The following is a 16022-nucleotide window of genomic DNA, read 5'->3' as shown; positions in this document are numbered from 1 at the left end:
CACTCTTGACATTTTGGGCCTTACAGGGCTTTGCGGTGGAGCTGTTCTGTCCACTGTAGGATGTTTAGCAGCATGCCTGGCTTGCTAAGTGGCTGCAGCACTCCTGTCCTCAGTTATGACCATGAAAATTGTCTCTCGGTATTGCCCCATGTCTCTAGGAGTGAGGGGGGAGGCAAAATCATCTCCAGTTGGCAGTCAACTGCTGCTTTATACCTAATGGAATTTAATAGGGGCTGTATTAGTCCGCTTTGCTTGTCACAACAAACCACCACAGACTGAGTGTTTTAAACAACAGGGTTTTATTCCTCTGTTTCTGGTAAGAGTGCGTTCTGACTTGCAGACGGCTACCTTCCTGCTATTCCTCATGCAGCCTTTCCTCCGTGGGTGCGGGAAGAGAGAAAGTTTATAGAGAAGTTTGTTCCACAGAGTCTCTGATAAGGATGCTAATCTTATCAGATCCCGGTCCTGCTCTTGTGACTTTAACCTTAGTTATTTCCTTAGAAGTTCCATCTTCAAATATATCCATACAGGAAACAGGGCTTCAACATAAGAATTTTAGGGGGACACCAACATTCAGTCCCTGAAAGGGGCACATAATTAAAAACTGTCAACCCAAAGTTATTTGTAATTAGCTTTAAGTGTTTTCATACAACACTTAAATGTCTGGCAATTTCCTCAAACCTAAGATAATAGATTTGTCCTATAAAACCTGACTCAAAAAGAGTGGGCTCCTTCTAGTTTTGCTAGATTCTAATAGCTACAGCTTCTAAAAATTTCCATGGTACAAATACGTGAGCTTCAATGCTGATTTTTTTCTTATTTGAAATTAAAACAAATAAAGACTGTGGTATATAAAAAAGTAAACAATTAAATTCCAAAATCATACTAATAGCTCCATCCACCTGTTAACCAGAATACTGGATATGCTGACTTTAAGAGTAAGGAACATTTTTTTGGTTTTACTTCCCTACGGAAAATCTTTATCAGAATAAGGAAAAGTGAGACATATACTCCCTACTTTGGAAAAGAAACTACTGAGAAAGGCTAATTAAGTAGCCAGAGAACCCAGAAAAATAATGAAAGGCTTCTGACCACCGCCTGAAATTGCGGTGGACCCAAGGCATAATGTTGTTTTTAGTCATATGCAAATGTGTGTATATATATATATATATATATATATATGTAATTATATACACACACACACACATATATTCATCCCAGCTATGTACCTATTTCTAAGAGCAACATATGTATTATAAACTTAGATTCCGCTTGTGTTGCAAATTTAAGAAACCTAGAATATAAGACTTAAAATTTACATTTCATGCTTTATTTGGAAAAACACATACTTACAGAAAGCTACAGAATAAAACCCCAGAGAACAGTGGACTATCATTTGGTATAAATCCCTAATGTAGTAGAACAGATATATTCTTTTTTTTTTTTTTTCCCTTAGAAAATCTCCATGGGGATTTCATTGATTTTATGCTATTGTTTTGTTGTGTTGTGTTTTTTTTTTAATTTTTTTTTTTATTGATTTATTTGACAGAGAGGGATCACAAGCAGGCAGAGAGGCAGGCAGAGAGAGAGAGGAGGAAGCAGGCTCCCTGCTGAGCAGAGAGCCCGATGCGGGACTCGACCCCAGGATCCTGGGATCATGACCTGAGCCGAAGGCAGCGGCTTAACCCACTGAGCCACCCAGGCGCCCCTGTGTTGTGTTTTATAAACAGTGTATTATACTATTTTGTAAATATATATAGTATATATACTCTTAATAAGCCAGTACCATGTATTTCCTATATTTTAATATAATAAAATAAATATAAAATATTCACATGCTAACAGTATTTTTTCTATTTTCTCTTTATTCTCAAATATTATATAGCCCTTTAACTCAGACAACAAAATAGGAATTTTGTTGATGATTTTGCCCCCTGTACCTATTTCAGAGTTTCACCATGTGGAAAAGCAAGAAGATATTCTTTATACCAAACATTACTTTTCCTGTTTTAATTTACTCATTGGATTTTCAGGCAATACCAGCAACAAATGCTTAGCATTCTCACAGAATATGAAGGAAGGAGTCAATTCTTTTATTTTGGTGGGCATTTTATACTCTCGAGTTTTCCAAACTTAACATTAAGCAAATACAGTAACACTAATTAATACTTAAAGCTTAACTTTTTAGGTGTAAATTACTATATATTCATCCAATCAACATATGGCCATATGCTTAGAGCTTAGAGGTCAATACAAGAGCTGGGAAATTTTTCTCCTATCAGTGAGAGAAAAGAGCAGAAATTTATGAATGTATTTTTATTGAAATAGTCTCAATTTCTTAAATTATATTACACCAGATACAAAATATTTTCAAATGAAACACAACAGAAGGCCAATTTAGATTTTTCCTTTTCTTGATTCCATAAAAAGTTCATATCCACACAAACACTATGGCTCGACAATGATTGACTGCCAGGAAAAGAAAGAAATACACAAACCCAGGTGCATACACACAATCTGTTGAGTGCAAATTTGTAATTTTACATGGCCTGAAATAACATAAAAGACCCTGTTTCACTCGGGTTAAACGTTTTCTCATCAAAGTCTAACGTGATCTTAACCTACCAATTTTAAGTTTAGATGTTTCTAGCTAGTATTCAAAGGCTGTTCGAGGCACTATTTCATAGAACATTCCGAAGTGAGATGATGAAGATTCTTGGACATTAAAACCAATAGTGACATTTACAATATCCCAAAATATCCTCAACACTGACGCAAACTCAACGCACTCTAACTCAAACATCGGGATACTATGACTTTTTTCCCAGAGAACTTGGGAGCTTTAATTGCACAATTCCCATTAATCATCTTGAACGTGGCATAACTGAAACTCTACACATCTCCAGCAGCATTATGTAATGCATGAGAGTCTGAGGGGGTGGAGAAAGGGAAAAAGGCAACAAATCACACACATTCTTGTTACAAAAATACCACTCCTTTCTCCAGCAGCTTTTGTCTGTGAGAGCTCACAAATCCATACAATTGTGAAAGCAGCAGCTGTATCAGCACACTTTTACCTGACAGTCCTCTGAAGAAATTTCAGCTTCTTCAGTGAGGGCCCACAAGGATCTTAGGCTAAGAAACGTTTGCAATCGGATGCTATAAGAAGAAATGGGCTCACCTTTTAGCAACTCCCACCCATGGCCTCTCCTCCACCCCATAGAATCCCACAGAAGTGTGTAGCCTACTGTATGAAGTTTAGTGAAGGGTTTAATTGGCACCTACTGTCTGTCCCTATTCCAATCTCCCTGTGCTCCCAACATGGGTCTGACCAACATCCCTGAGTCAAACCAGAGTCTCCATGACCTTGTGAAAGCCCAGTGACATTTGGTAAGTGCCAGCATCATTAAACAGTCCAACATTTCTTGGCTGCTTTTTTATGGCATCATAAAATTGGAAATGCCAGGTCACTATGTTTCTATTATTTTTTCAACTGCTTCATTATTTTTTCAGTACAGCCACTGTCAGACTTCTAAACTGTTGGTAGCAGAAACACTTCCTAAGTTTTATGGCATCCAAATCAGACACTGTTCGATCTTGGCTAATAATTAAAAACCCCAGCATTGACTTAATAAAATTTAGCGCTCTATTTGGAGAGCATGCCTTTCAATTGAGAAATATCAAAAGTTTTAAAAATAGTACCCGATTCATCATCATCCCATTATTAGGTGGATTACCACATGACTATATCTATTATATTCTTAAGGATTTCCTGAGGGTAAAAAGAAGGTATAGGTCTTAAGTCAAATGCATTTAATTTTCTTCCTTAACAATCTTTTGGAAGATTTGTCTGAGCAGTCCTTTACAGTTCCTAGGGCACTGGCAGTGCAAAAGCATTCCATCTTTATATACCGCTCCAAAGGTACGTGGGGAGGAAGAGCTGGTAGGGGTGTGGGGAAGGGGCTGCTTGTCCAAGGGCACATAACCAAACCAAGGCAGTCTAACTACGGAGCTGGTGCTCTTCAGCACGATGCTAGAGAGATGCATTCGAGCGGATGATCACTTTCACATTCTCAAGTATGTATGTATATATGTACGTACGTATGTACATATGTTTTTCTAATCATTACCCACACTAAAACATAGATAACTTTAACCAGAATAGGTCAGGGCCAAAGGAACACTTCCATCTCTGTTGAGTTCTACAAAGGAAAATATGTTTCACAATATAAACAACTGATTTTGGAGAAGACTCATCCACATAGTATTTCCAAAGTGTAATGGAAAACATTAGATTCTCTTTCAAATTTCAGCTTATCTGCTGTTCATTTTTTGGCCTTCAATGGGACTTCTACTGTAGGGTCAACAGTAGAAAATAACTGAACACCAGACAAGTTAAAATTCTGCTTAACACTACCCACTTCAGCAAGACATCCAGTGAGGCAAGAGGTTCTTGGATTATCTATGGACTCCCCTGACTGGCCTCTGTGATTTGGATACAACACAAATGGATTTCTGGATATATCAACGGATATACCAATGGATACAGGATATACGACAAATACAGAAAAGGTGATTTTATATAGGGAAAAAAATATATATATATTCTTTAGATACATAAATACATATTTACTTATATATTATAAGTGTACATATAAGTATATATGTATATATAAATGTACATTTATATAAACATATATGTGTATACATATTCTTTACATATATAAAATCTTTATATATATAAAATGAAAAATAGAAGGGATATAGAGAGGATGGCCAGTTTTAAGGGATAAGTCTTTTAGTCAGCAAGAGAAAAGAAACTAAAAAAAATCAAAGAGGTGAAACATCTTGGTGATGTGAGCTCAAGATTAATAACACTGTTACCTTGTATATATATGAGGCATTTGCTCTGTTTGTACCTTCTACATACAACATACCTACAAATAGAGATGACCCTATTTTTAACATACCTAAAGAAAGATTTATTATTACTGATGATAAACTTAAAAGAATAATGTTATGCAGTATTTTTCAAGTCCCATTTGGGTATTTCCATTGTAAGTCTTTCAGCCAAGTCCACTCTCTGGGAGAGTGTAACCTACACATAGGATTAGTGCCTAGATAATTCTTTCAACTGTAACAAACGTCCAAAATGTTGTCTGTCAGTTACATGCAGAAATTACAACACTATACTACTTTCTAATATTTTAGAGACATCATCATCTTTGCCAAATCTCAAACACCTTTCCTTTTTTGTTTTTCATTCCGACTCCTCTGTAAACCTCTGGGATTCCCTAACTGAAATCAAATGTGGTCGCTTGCTGACCTCACAGACCTGACCTCAAGTCCAGCCATTAAATGCTACCTCTTCCCATAAACAACAATGACAGAGCAGGAAGAAAAGGTGAGGCGACAAAGGTCCTTACCACTGCTGACCACTGTCTCCTTCAGACAGATCAACTTTGTACTTGAACAAAATGTGCTCAATGACACTGGCTCTGTTCCTGTGGGGAAAGCACTCCCTCCCAACCCCCACGTCCCCATGACAATTTGCTAAAATTGTGCACAGCCATCAGCCCTCTCTCAGACTTCAGGCTGCAGCGAGGAGAAAGACAATTGGCTCGGGAGCCCAGAACACGTCTCTATTGGATGCTGACTGCAGCAGCATAGGCAGTAAGGGTGAAAAAAAAATCTCCCGAAAAAAGAAAAAAGAGCCGTATCACAACACAGGCCATTTGAGCCTGTCTCTTTCTTTCACCCCACCCCTACCCCAGAGACTTCCACTGGCTCTCTAAGGCAGGTCCCCAAATACCTAAAGAAAGAACACTCGACAAAAGCTATTACAAATCATCACTAGGAATGAAATAGGTATTTGGAGAAAGAATTCATGTCTCTAGTATCCTCCAGTAGCTTTTTGAGAAAGGATCCACGTTCACAATAAACAAACAAGTAAAACTAGATATGAATTATGCAAACCTTACAAACATCTATGAGAAGGCTCTTTGTAAGGCAGGAGGGTACTGAAGTCATCATTTAAACAGAGGCACTTGAAAAAACTTAATCATCACAAGGTTACTCTGTCCTAAAAGGCAATCAGAGGCTGCAGAGCGTATTCTTAAGTGTTTATTTAAGAGGAAAAGTATGGAGATGTTGGGCCTCACAAGAACGCCAGCCATGGCAACACTGTTTCTTAATAAGCTGGAATGTACGAGGGAAAGCACAGGCTGCTGTCACCTGATGTTTTTCTCTGGCTATCATTACCAACAACATTTAGGCTGAAGGTCCTATCAGCTAAACACCACCGTTGAGCGCAGTGAGTAAAGCAACGTATGCATGAATTTTACTCCCTACCTCTGGCTAAAGCAAGTGGTTGTGAGTAGCGATTATGGTTTACCTTCCTTGGTACTGCGTGCCTGCTTCTCTCCTGAGAGAGTCATTCGGTTTTACTGTGCCTTGTTCATACATCTTCCCTCCATGCCCCTTGCCTCCAGGAAACAGCGTCATGTCTCACACTCATGCCCAGCCAGTGGGCAGGGTCAACAACCCCAATAACTGTTGCCCTGTGTTTCAGAATATGAAATATGTTGTCCACTAACGTTATAGAACATTCTTTCTGCAACTTCTCCAGGACCCCTATCAACTCACATACTACAGTCCCATTTTCTTTTCATTTTTATTATTTCTTTTCATTTTTCTTTTCAGTTTTATTTCCCTTCTTCCCTAGTCTCCTTCCATTGGCACCTTTTTCAGGTAACTTCTTACTTCTGTCCCCAACCACATCTTTGTACTCTGCTCTGGCCACCCAGAGGCCACCGGTCTCTTGTTGGGTTTATCCGTGTCCTCAGCTTGTAAGCTTCTCATATGCAGGCGTCAGAGATCTGCACACAGGCCATGTCCCAGGACTTGACATAAAAAAGCAATTGAGCCCCAGCTCAATGGTTAACATCACATGAGCTGCCATCACAGGGTTGTTTGCTCGAATGCCAACTTCGATACTTACTAAGTAGTGAGATCTGGGGCTAATTATTCAACCTCACCAGACTTTGACTTCCTCTTCTATAAAAATGAAGATAAGAATACCATCCTGGGGATGATGTAAGTATTAAAGGAAAGAATGCATACAAGCGCCTCAATTATGATCTGGTACTCAGTAAATGGACTTCCCTGGGCCTTTCTCACTCTCCTAAGCACATTCTTTACATCCCTGGGACCTCACAACCTCTGCTTCCTATTACTCAGTTCCACTTCTCTGGAAGAGCTTGAAAGCACCCTTTCTCCTCTTTCTTCAACCTCCCATTTTCCAGAGTCCTTCAGCACACCATGAAGTTCGAATCTCTTCTAATGAACTCATACTAAGTGTCTAAGTAGCCCAAGATAGCTATGTACACGGTCCAGCACACACACACACACACACACACACACACACACAAAACCGAAACAAAACAAAACAAAACAAAACAAAACAAAAAACACCCATCCAGAGCCAAGGAGAGAGACATGGGTTCGCTAGAGTTCTTGGCCCACTGGCTATGTGACTTTATGTAGGTCTCAGCTCCTAGCTCAACAGTACCTTCAGTTGTGACACTGCATCCAAGTAACGTAGTTCCTGAGTGGCTCTGAGGAAGCTTACTTGGTTCCCGGTAAGAGCTCAATAACGCTCATTTCTCTTACCATTAGGAAAGGGGGCATCTGTATTTCAAAAGGAGTTGATAATAACAGGTAACCATTTTCTAAAGTTAAATTTAATTATGAGAGGTGACCCTTTCAAATGTCACCTTCTGGGGACATTTTCTCTCCCACTGTCCCTCCCTTCCTCCTCTTGACTTTCTTGCCAGAGAGAATGAGCTCACAGTAGTGAACTCAGCACCTGTCAAATTGTATTACAGGTAATTTCCACAAGTCTGTCTACTCCTCTAGATTAAGAACTTGTTAAAGACAGGGCTAAATCTAAGTTAGCAACCTAAGCATTTTTAGCAAATGTCTGTAGAATGAATAAGCAATTTAAGAGACAGGAGGGCATTTCCAGTGTCCCAGCTATCACATCACTGTGATGATACCATAAGGCCTAGGCCACTGGTCCTCAGCCATGGCTGCACGTTATAAATAATAAATTTCTAGACCCAGCATCCACCTCCAGAAATTCTGATTTCATTGATCTTGGCCGGATCCCAGGCAAGCTCTCAGATGATTCTAATGACTGCTTCTCTGAGGACCATTGGTAAGTCTATATATACCAACCCACATTCTCATTTACACATCAATCACAACTTTTTCCATAGTTCTTGCAAATGCAGTGCTTGCCAATGACTCCAGGACAACTGCTAATGTCATCTGACTCTCCCTTAACTGATATTTCTATTTCTCACCTGTCTTTCTCACAGCTCCTTCCCTGTACAGTGGTGGAAAGGGTGCTCAAGGACAAGGACTACACAGAAAGAGCTATTACCTTCCGTTCCCTTGGGCCTCGGTGTCTCAGACCATAGCACCACCTGCTTCTGAATGCCTTGTTCATAGGATGCCAAAGAGCTCATGGGAAAAAGAGGGTCAAAGGACCCATGTCATCAAGGTACCCACGAGAGCCCTCAAGTATTTTTGTCATATACTCGACTTGGACGGTATTGTAAAGAAAGAGTGTATCAAAGATTTTGTGGCATTTTAGATATCTAATAATGGTTCCTGTACAATTTAGTTTCACTCTCATCCACAATGGGCCAGAGGTCTTGGGCGGCTCCTAAGTTATCTTTGCAGTACTGCTTTTATGACTCAATTATAAGTTGCCTATGCTCAAGCTAAAATTTTCACAGCTGCAGTAAATGTTTATGGAGGTAAACTGGCATGTCATAAATTTTCAAATAAAGGAGATATGAGGTCTCCACAGGATTATTACCATTTGTTTTGAAAGACCATTACAATGATAGAAACCTTACCCTAATGGTGACCTCCTCTAGCCCTGTTCAGGTGTAATTACAATGTCTGTCTTTAACTCTCACAATATTATCTATCATTTATCCTCAGAGCAATCTTAAGAAGTGATTCTTATTAGTCTCCTAGTACCAATGGGGAAACAGAAGCTTCAGAGGTTAAATACCCCATGGAAGGTCCTACCTTTATGAAGTAATGAAGTTAGTACTAGACATGTCAGAGTCCCCATGCATCCCACTGATGGGTGGGCAGGATATGGGTGGTCTAGACAGTCTAGGGACTGGGGACAACTTGAGTTTGTTGTTGCTGTTTGCTTGCAGATGCAACACAGGATTTTACTACAATCCTGAGATTGTAATTGTAGTAAAATCCTGAGATTTTACTACAATCCTGAGATTGGAAATTGATAGGTCTCACCCTAGAAATTATCAAAAGGTAAACAGAAGGTTTCTTTTGTGTTTCTTGCAATAATACCAAAGCATACGAGTCCATGAAGTTGTTCCAAAAAAGCTAGATTTATATACAGAGAAGAAATACAGTGCATGCGCACAGACACATCTGTGCGGACACAGATGAAAGAGAAAACAGAACAACTGATTCATTGTCTCTTAATCAAACTGAAAAGGAAGCTAGAATATAGGCAGTGAATGGATGAAGAAAGAAGGGAAAGGAGGGAAGGAAGGAAGGTAGAGAGGGAGGGAGGGAGCGAGGGAGGAAAGGAGAGGAGAATTGTTGCCTTGTCAATTATTGTCAAGGGGTTGCCTAGAACATACTTCACCTGAAATCTTATTATCTTCTAAAATGACTCATTTTTACGTTTATTCACCAACTATTTCTTGAGGCCTCTCATGTGCTCAGTGCTATTGGGCAGTGGAGACAATAAACGGATCAGACATTATTTCATGAAGAGAAATAAGGCATGCTCATAAATAACTAGAATATAAGGATAGAAGGCAAACAATGCTTTAAGGACATTCAGATAAAGAGGTCTCATAATTTGAAGGAAAAAGAGAATGTTTCCATTTAGAAGAATCAGATAACAGCTTTGAAGAAGAGGTAGAATTTAAATATGAAGAGTTACAAAAGATACACAGGTAGAGAAAATAGCATAGTATGAAGCGAAAATGACAAATAATACATTTATAATAGATGTGAGAAATAAGTGTGAAAAGCAGGCTGACTCTAGTTTGGGGGACAGTTTCAAAAACTGAATTATAGATTGTCTACTTCCTTCTGTAGAGCTGGGAGAGCCACTGACCGGTGCCAAGGACACCACAGCAGCCAAGCTGTACTTCATGAACTCATCGGAAAGGAGGGCAAGAGCTCCTGAAGTGGCCGAGAGAGGGGCCAGGAAGACCAATGAAATCATTACTTTAACAGTCCAGGCCAGAGCTAACGCAGACCTGTCTCCTAATAATCTCCCAGACCCAACTTTTCCACAATCTCTCCCCCTCTACTCCTATTCTAACACGTGCTAACACATACATACACACACACTCTCTCTCAGCTATAGTGAACTGAACTAGGTTCAGTGTCTTTCACAAGACATCACTAGACCATGTATATCCAGCTACCAAAATACTCGCCCTGCCAGGTGTTTTTGGCCTGGCCAACTTGTAGTTAGAGTTAAGAGTCTCCAGTTAACGTCACCTTCCGCAAGCAGTTTTTGTTTTTAAACTTCCTCTTTGTTTAATGTTCTTCTGGCTGATTCCAGAGCATTCGTTACACCTTATCATAATTACATGCCAGCTGCCTGTTTCCTTCACTACACCAGGCTCCGTGAGAGCAAAACCATGACTTTCTTTTTCAGCTGCATTCCCAAAACAATACCGAGAATAGCATTAGACTCATAACAAATGTTAACTCGTATAGGAATCTTATAAAGCAAAATGTACATTACATCCTATATACACATAATACATGTTTAATAGACATACATACATAGAACATATATTAACTATATGTCTAGCTTTCACACGTACCTCGAGCAGTGCTTTTTCAACATCTAGCAATGTTCTGAAAATTGCTTATTGACTAACTGCCAAATTAAGCTTTATTATTCTATAATTTCTTGCAACTTAATAGCAAATTCCTGGCTCAATCATTAGTCCATTATTCTGCTTCACTGTTTCCTTTTGCCAAGATAAAAACTGGACTCCACACTACAATTACATCAGAAAAGAGTAAATAGGAACTGTAATGTGGATTACTCAGATTGGAAAAGGTTACTTAGAAGTATCAATATGGGGCGCCTGGGTGGCTCAGTGGGTTAAGCCTCTGCCTTCAGCTCAGGTCATGATCTCAGGATCCTGGGATCAAGTCCCGCATGGGGCCTCTGCTCAGCAAGGAGCCTGCTCCCCCCCACCGCCCTGCCTGCCTCCCTGCCTACTTGTGATTTCTCTCTCTGTGTGCATCAAATAAATAAATAAAATCTTAAAAAAAGAAGAAGAAGAAGTATCAATATGGTAGGTAGCTTGTCAAAAATCCTGAAGCACTACTCAAGAGACTTTCCAATAAAGTGAAACTAACTTTTGTTTACCTGCTGTAGTATTTCCTGTTAGAATTACTTTCCATTTTTCCCGATTCCATAAAAACCCACAGCAATAAAAAAAAGTTCATGCTTGCCTCATTTTATTCCACCAGTAGCTGATATTGATAATTTTAATGGAGGTTTTCTGCATGTGACATTTTCATCTAAAATACCTGAAAATAACAACTTTACTACCCACCCTAAGATAATCCTACAATATCATGAAATCAAATATGAAAAGCCTTTCTAAAATTAAATGGGAATTGTTCTAGAGTGGTGTAGTAAAATGCACTAGCATAAAAAAAAAATAGGAATTAGCATATATGCCTAACTTCTACAGAATTTTTTCCCAGCCTCTTTCAGTGAGTCATAATTCTGTGATTTAAGTTTCACATTATCCAAAATACGTTTAAGTCTCTACATGAAACTATTTTTAGCTATTTCTGAAACTGTTTGTTTTGGCTTATTTCATCGTTAGCACTTACCTAATAAGTCAAAATAATTTCAAATTTCATTTAAAAAGTTGCGGTTCCTAATTTACAGTAAATTTCTCTTGTACTGAATCAGGACAACTGTTTTTGGTTTGTTTTGACTAGTTTTTACATAAATTGTGCTCTGAAAAGGGAACTTAGTAAGGCAGTTTATTTTTTTAATATTAATCTCTGATAGAGAATAAAATTGATAATCAAACAGACTGATAACAAACAAACAGTAATTCCTCTTAAAAGTAGTATTCTACATTACAAACTGCCAGGGTTTTGCTAGAGTACACTAGTTTATATGGGGCAGGGGCACAGGTCCCGCCCACTTCTCATCCCCCACCACGAGTGAGTAGATGAAATTATTGGAGCCCATGTAGCACACAGCAAGAAAAGATTTATAATGTATTAGTCAATGCAGTTATTGCAGGGAAAGATTAAACAGAGTATCCTGGAAGGACCAAGAAACACCTTAAAAAGATTCAAGTACAACTTTACAAATTATCTACAGCTTTATTATTTATGTTTAAAACACATAATCCATCATTTAAGACGAAACAGCTCCCAAAATGACAACGTTCTTAACTGCCAGATTTTAAAGTCGGGAAAACGTTCAGGTTAGATCACCCATTTTTAACAGCACATCACTACTATGACATGGGTTTAACAGTACTGTCCTACAGTGTCTTCTCTTTGTATAGTCCTACCAGCTCACTATTTCCTGTGGAAACTTTGTCATTTCTCCTTTTGTGGTCTTTCCAATGATACATTTAAAAACGTATTATACCCTACCCCCCATGTTTTTCCTCATTGTATTTCTATAGGTCCACTATTGTAAAAACACCTGTCAATTTACCACAAACCATTTCTTCTACCTCAGTTTTCATAAATAAAGCACTGCTCACACAAATGAACAGATAGATGGTTCTTCAAAATAAAGAGGTAATCTCCAAACTTCCTTTTTGAGAATTTTAATCTACTTCTCTTTTATCTGACTGCCTATCGACACCCAAAAACCAAAAGGAAAGGTCAGGTGAAAATAGTATGAAAGGAAAAGGTGGGGTGGCATGGGCCATAAAACCCACCACAGGGTATATTTCAGAAAACAGATAATCGGTGCTATGACGTGCCCTTCATACTGTGAAGTGCTACCGAAGAGGACAAAGTACAGAGGAAAACATGGCAGGGAGTCAGGCATTTTCACAAGCATTTTCAATTAACTTCACAATGACCGTATGAGTAACTGGTATTAACCATGTTATACTGATGGGGAAACTAAGGGTCAAAGAAGTTAAAGGACTTGCCCAAGGTTACAGAAGTAGCAAGTAAAGTTTAAGTCTCAAATTCAGATCTGATACCAAGTTGGAGGATTGGGTCTTCTGTAAGAGAGGTGGCTTCCCACGAATCCAAAGAGCCAGAGGACCTAACAAGTAAAAGAGCAAACAGGTGGGAATTTCAGGCCATGCAATGGCCAGTGGTTAAACCAACCTGATTGGGATGGAGGCTTTATTCAGGAGAGGTACATTCAGAGAGTAACGGCTGTGAAAATGAGTGAAGGAAACCTCATTCAAAATGGAGCTGGGAAGCCAGTAAGGGGAGGGGCTCTCAGGTACATTCCTTGGGGCCAGCCTGCATAGTTCGGCAGGAAGAAGGAAGATCTCCTCTCAGCCTGGGAACAGCAAGCCGCCCAGCTCTGCAGCCAATGAGAAGCCATCACTTGGAACTCTGATTTTTCTCCCATGAACTTTCGTCAAAACAATACCTCCTGACTTACTCGGTTCCTTTATAAAGGGATACTCTCCTCCTTTGCTCTCCAGACTTGCTGATGGTTTGCAGAGTTTTCCTATTCTGAATTGCAATTCCTCTGCTGTTTCCAAATAAACTAATTTGCTGCCTGAGAACCTTTGTTGTTTAATTTTTAAGGTGGACAAGGTGAAGTAAGTGGAAGTAACCTAAATGCCTAATTAGGAAATCTACACTATAAGCAAGAATAACCCACTCATTGAATGTCTTTGCTGAGGACTACCTGAATGTCAGGAAGACCTATGGTGAAGAGGACCTAAGTCATAAGGATATAGAAAGATCGGCACTCATTAAACAAATCAAGAGTAAAGGTGGCTCCTGTGGCTTTATGGTACTCAACAACCCAAGACAAAACAGTTGCACTAAACTGTTCAAGTGGATTACTGTAAGCTAATGCACACATGTCCTCCCTGAAATTTATTATATACCAAAAGAGAAGAGAAAAACAGATTTGAATAATCAGGACTACCATATGATACCTTAGTTTATAATAATTTATATTACTCTGTGAAGAAACGAAAATGTACCCACTCTTTTATCCCTCAAGCAACGAAATAATCTGCTTTGATATCTTAAATTTATAAAACAAAAACACCTGTCACAAAATAAAAGCTACTTATCCATTTTTTAAATAAATTATGAACACACTGGTTAAATAGAAAATAAGAAAATTAACTATGCATAATAAGGGGAAAAATATTACCACTTATTGCTGATGCTCCCCCAGACAGAACAGTAAACATAAGCTACTCAATTAAAGTTCTCCCAGAACCAGCCTCCACCAGACTGCTGCTCCTGTTTCTTCTCCTTATAGCATTGGTCAGACCTGCAGTGATGGTGCTAATTTATATGTTCACTTACTGACTGACTGATCCCACTAGGGATGTAAGATCCATGGGGGCAAAGCCTTATTTCCCCTCGCTCACCGTGAGCCGCAGCGTTAACAAGAGGAAAGAACGGGTCTCACATTATCCTCCCCCACGACTTCAGGATGGGAATACTGTTAACCTCGTCTCCCATTTGCTGACAAGGATTCTGAGATCCTGTGAAATGAGGTAATTTGTACAAAGTCACAGAACAATTAAAGCAATGGAGACTCATCTGCCTGATTTATAGGTACTGTATAAACAAATTCAGCAGGCTATGTTTAGAACAAACATAGCATCAAGCTGAAATTCAAATAGCCAGTGGTGTTTAAAAGGCAGCAATTTAAGAAAACAATCTTTAAGGACCCTTTTCATTGTACATTAATACAGTCAGACAGACTTCTTATGGCCATCACCCCAATACACTTTGAGTTACACGACGGATTTCACGCAAATGGACTATTCACAATTGACTATGTCAGTTGCTACGGTGTATCAGTATGTCACAGCTGGTTTGTATGAAATCCATTAACAAAGTTGTCACAAACAAAGTTGTTGCCATTACGCGTTGGAAAAAAAACTCAGTTTTGCCCCAAAGTAGCAGTGTGGACGCTGTAAAGATAATAGAATGTCTCCATCCTTCTCACTTTGGATGAAATTGTGAAGAAAATCTGATAGTTTTGATATTAAAAGCTGTAGGTTCATCTTGGAAAACCATGAAGGATGAACTGAATGTCAGTGATAAAAACAGATTCATATAAAACTAGTTGCTCTCAATAACTGCTAGAAAAGTTCCATAAATTAGGCACCGTTTTTTCAGTGAGGTGCTTAGAAAAAATATTTACAATAATTTTGTACTTTCTACTAAAAGCGATAAATATGAGGTTTCTGAAGGAAAAAAATGACTCTTGAGACAACAATCTCTACAAAGAACTGATGGATTATAAGTAACATTCAAACTCATTGTGCCAACTACTGCACATACACAGGAAAGAGTATCCTCCATCTACAATTTTGTTAATTTCCTACTTTTCCTTCTATCTATGAATCAATATACATTGGGTGCCTAGTGGCTTATCATCATGCTGGGTGACAGAGGATAGAAAAGGAAATACAAAACACAATTCCTACCGGTAAATAGAGTCAGATGTAGGAGGGATCGTGGCATCTGACTTCATGAGAAATTTCCTCAAAAAAAGAGGAGTGGATAAAGCTGAGCTCAAAAGGTCAAAGGAAATTCTTTCAGACCTAGAGAGGTCTGAAAGATCTCTGAAATATCTGAAATATCCCACCCGCCCGCCCATTCATTGTCTTGAAAAGGTAAATTGGAGGCTTTCTTAACCTAGCAGTCCAATATGGTTCTAGAGACTTCTAGCTCTTTGTTGCCAATTTCAGGTAAGGACTAGAATTACTGTGCTTCTT

At 38.9% G+C, this 16022-nt stretch overlaps 1 protein-coding gene and 1 long non-coding RNA gene across 14 annotated transcripts in view; one reads left to right on the top strand and one right to left on the bottom strand.

Moving 5' to 3' along the window:
- The window catches only part of MBNL1 (muscleblind like splicing regulator 1), a 199597-nt gene that overhangs the window by 45730 nt on the left and 137845 nt on the right, over positions 1–16022 (bottom strand). The gene's annotated exons all lie outside the window — the stretch shown is intronic.
- Positions 6168–11204, top strand: LOC122908616. Its single transcript, XR_006384988.1, has 3 exons — positions 6168–6313; positions 8382–8566; positions 10162–11204. It is a non-coding gene; the product is annotated as an uncharacterized LOC122908616 (long non-coding RNA).

This window comes from Neovison vison, chromosome 6 (genome assembly GCF_020171115.1).
Source record: "Neovison vison isolate M4711 chromosome 6, ASM_NN_V1, whole genome shotgun sequence".
Lineage (NCBI taxonomy): Eukaryota > Metazoa > Chordata > Mammalia > Carnivora > Mustelidae > Neogale > Neogale vison.
The sequence above is the reverse complement of the archived record's forward strand: the minus strand, read 5'-3'. Positions and strand labels throughout refer to the sequence as shown.